Raw genomic sequence first — 4,314 nt, 5'->3', positions numbered from 1 at the left:
TCGATTGCAATCAATATTTACTTACGTTTTTATTGTTTTTGTGCCGGCAGAAAGCGTAGCCTATTCGCCAGACAAAAACGACCAAATCGTTAGCCCTATCCCAGACTAAAATGATACCCTATCCCAGACAAAATGTAAAAAAATGATACCCTACCCCAGACCCAAAAGCCGAAAAACCATACCCTATAGGGCGGCACATACCCGTATAGCAAATATAGGGGAGTACCCCCCCCCCCCCCCCCCCCCCGGGTTCTTAACTATCCCTCGTTCTCTCTTTATAGACTTTCATATTCACTGTTTCCTGGAAACTAAGGTGCTTGAAGGGAGCACACGAATTATAATCAAACTAGGTGTTTGAGGAATTTTAATTCCTCAACTTAAAAAGTATTAGAAATCGAACACGGTTTCTGCAGAGGAAGATTTTTTTTGTAATAAGCGAATTGGTCTCAATCACAATGTCATCAGTGTCTCTTCGATACTATTGAACGCTGTTAAGACTTTATGTGTTTTCATTGGACATACCTTACTGTGAAAAACATTAAAGAGGATTTATATCTCAATACACAGATTACCATATTCATTAAAAACCCTAAATATAAAATTACAATAAAAAAAACCCTTAAATTCTAGTTCTTATTGATCTAGTAGCATGATAAAATCAAGAGTAATAGCTTGAACAGTGGATGCATATTTTCGATAAAGATGAATGCTACTGCAAGCGGCACTAAAAATAGTAAAAACGAGCCACGCTGCACGTTGATGAAATTACCCTGAAAATTGGCGAATGCTAATCGAGCAGCAGTAAGGGGGACTCGCGATTGATGCCGTATATTTGCGGGTTTTACCCGGGAAATTACGAACGCGGGTACAGCAGATTTACGGAAATTCCGCGGTGTGTCCCTTACTGCTGCTCTGTTGGGTACTGCAAACGAAGTATAAAATACGTCATATATAATGGATACCATCAAAAGTATCAAGAACAAGACTGTGCGCAAACTTAGAACCCAGGTTCTGGACAGGTTAGACGCAGACTTTGCCTTTACGACATTTATGGAAGGTAATACGGATGAGACTATGACGCAGGAAAGAGCAGAACAGATAATCGACCTAATGCCCGAGGGTAATTACCGTTTGGAGTTGACCTTTATAAAGTATCTGGACGGGGAATGGATTATTGAAAGGGGCCGCAATCCCATTAGAGCGTCTGGTAAAAAGAACCTGTTCGTCTTAAGTAAGGCCACCAACCCGGGAGCATTAGAAGGAATTGACATGTTATTCTATGAGGTTGCTTACCCTGTTACAGTGGTAATTTACGGGGCGTATGAAATGCCCACGCCAGATGTAAAGAAGTTACAACCAATGCGACATCCTGGTAATTGTGTTGGTAAGTTAGTCCGGGAATTCTTTGAAGATGCTTCCCGTGGTGGTAAGTTAACCTTAAAGCGCCGAGAAGCCATTCGAAAGTGGGAGCATTCTACCCGCAAGACTGGAGGAACCATAGCCAATATTAAGAAGTTGGAAGTGGCATTAGAGCGGCGTATACACGTTAAAGATATCACAGACGGGTTTATTTACTCTGGGACTCACAAATATGGAGGTAGAGGAGCTCCTATTGTTATCTACCAACATAATGGGCACGCTTGGCGGGAACTAAGGTTTCCTAAGAAGGTTAAGACCTCAGTCTACAAAGTATCTCCGTTAGCAGACTTGGTTCATGAGAATTCCATCTGGTTAATGGACGCAGAAGGTAGGCAATTTATGACACAAGACGGTACTTTGTATAGACCCGAAATGGAACAGCTGAAGATAGACAGCGTTTGTGAAGACCTGGGTGAAGATTTTCCCGAAGTATTAAGTTCTCGTTCCCTGGACTTCTTAGCCGCAAAGAAGCGTAATGGCTGGAAGCCGACTCCTAGCGACCTTCCAATTCCAAAAGCCTGCATAGAACATGGTCACGGAGGTCTTTGGAATATGGAATACGACGAGGACGAGTATGTCTCGCTGGATATGAAACATTGTTACCCTGCGTCTTTCAAAGGCCTAGGAGATTGTAAAGAGTATTATGACCGTTACGGACATCCGGGCAGCCAATTCTTTAGGGTAGCTTTGGATGGTACGTACGATGCCCCAGCAACAGGATTCGTTAGATTGACCAGCTGGAAGCTAAAGAAGGGATTACATCCCATAATTTACGCGTGGTATGGGAAGCATCTGCAAGAAAAGGAATGGATCCCTGTGCCGCTATTAAAGTTCCTCGAAGAACGGAAACTCCTTACGTACGCTGCTCATGAGGCAATATTATGTCGTCGGGAGTTTACCAAATGGTTGCCAGAAGACAATGCTACCGCCCGCATAGTTATTGGTAAGTTCACTCAGGGCGCAAAGGAAGGGGAGAAGCACATGCAACGCCGCTTAATCACAGATAAAGGAGAATTAAGCTTCCTCGTGCAACGAGCTCACGACCAAGGTTCAATGGTGTCAGTAGAGAAGTGGGATCATTTCACAGATTCCCTGCAACAATGGAATGCCTTGCGTTACTATCAAGACCACAGACCGCAGTATTACCATCTGCGTGCTAGCATGTTAGCTTACGCCCACATTAATCTCTTAGCGATGTTGCTGCGGTTTGACAAGGAAGACATTCCAAGAGTAGCTACTGACTCTTTGTACGTCAAACCTGCAGTGCTTGAAAAGGTGCAAGAGTTCTACACCGACGACGAATTAGCAGAAAGCGGGCAATGGAGGGTCAAGGACGAAGAGATAAAGGCCTGGCGAGCAAGAGTAACCTACGACGGTAATCATACTAAAGGAACGGTAACCCCGACTGAGGAACCATTACCAAGTGTCACAGACCCTATTTCTTACCACCGCTTCTCTTATCTTTACGGAACAGGAGGCAGTGGTAAGACTACCAGAGTCCTGCAACTATTCCCTAAAGTAACCGTATTAACTCCTACACATCGTTTAGAACGCGAACTCGCCGCTAAGGGCTTTGAAGCACAAACTTACCACAGTTTCTTTCGTTGGAATGGCACTAAATGGGTCCCAGAAGCTATTCATGATATTCCTCCTGTGATCTTATGGGATGAAATCTGTACTGTGCCCTTAGAAATCCTAAAAGAGTTCGTAGACTTCCTAAAAGGTAAGTGCCAGGTAATCTTCGCAGGAGATCCTTGCCAGCCACCCCCAATAGCAGGGGAAATGCCCCACGAATGGTTAAAAGGAATGGTAGATTACGCAGAGGAAATTAACACCGATTACCGTAGCAAGGATCAAGTAAGGAACCTCAAAGCGGAACTAAGGGGCCTTACAGACGCTCAGCAATGTAAAGTACTCCGTAAGAGAGTACGAGCCAAGTCCTATGAGGAATTCATACAGGCCTGGAACCCCAAAGATGTTGTCTTAAGTAGTAAGCGTGCTTCTCAGGCCCGTATTCAAAAAGATCTGTTAAATGTTCACCGCGAAAGATTCCCCACTAATCTCGTACCCGTTTGCTATAAGCCCCGAGATACCAGAATGCAGAAAAGAGACGTACGGGTACCTGGCACTGACATTACTTTAGAGAACGCAGTTACCCACGATAAAGCCTGGGTGCAAATGAAAGACGTAGAAAGGATTACTTCCCACCCCGATTGGAGACTTGGTTACTGCATGACGGTACATAGTGCCCAGGGATTAACCGTAAAAGAAACGATGTGGATCATAGACCAGCGGCTGTGTTGGAGTAACTTAATTTACACCGCCGTAAGCCGCGTAGAATACGCCAAGCAATTGAAAAGAGCTTGGGGTCCGCAACTGCGTTACGATAAGACCCCAGAAGACGTAGCCAAAGAGAACATTACGAAGAAACTCCTTCGCTACAAGCGCCACGACGAAGAAAAAAATATGACGTTCGACCTCTGCGCGGACGACGTCTATAAGAAAGGGGCAAGGTGTGCCAAATGTAACATACCTCTACTATGGAGGTTTGACCCGAATGACGATCAGCAGTTCTCCGTGGATCGTATAAATAATAAACGCGGGCATTGCAGAGGTAACGTAAGACTGACATGCCTAGAGTGTAATCGGGCGCGTGGAGCTGCGCTACTCTGAGTCTTTGGGGACTATGAGCAGCTCTTCCATGACAAATCCACGACTTGGGCCATTTAGGTAATACAACACGGGTTGCCCTTCCTTGGTGACGGACTTTGAAATCTCATACGTTTCCAAAGACCAGTTAGGATCCGTGGCTCTCTTACTGCCACCTTCGAGTTCCCCCGGCTGATAGAGGTATCTGACCACTATGTTGCGGGGTAGCTTTTTTCCTTCAGTCCG

The sequence above is a fragment of the Actinia tenebrosa genome, unplaced genomic scaffold, assembly GCF_029948245.1.
Source record: "Actinia tenebrosa isolate PJP-AT-01 unplaced genomic scaffold, QUT_ActTen_1.0 PGA_scaffold3__52_contigs__length_22856419, whole genome shotgun sequence".
Taxonomy (NCBI): domain Eukaryota; kingdom Metazoa; phylum Cnidaria; class Anthozoa; order Actiniaria; family Actiniidae; genus Actinia; species Actinia tenebrosa.
This window is presented reverse-complemented; position numbering follows the sequence as displayed.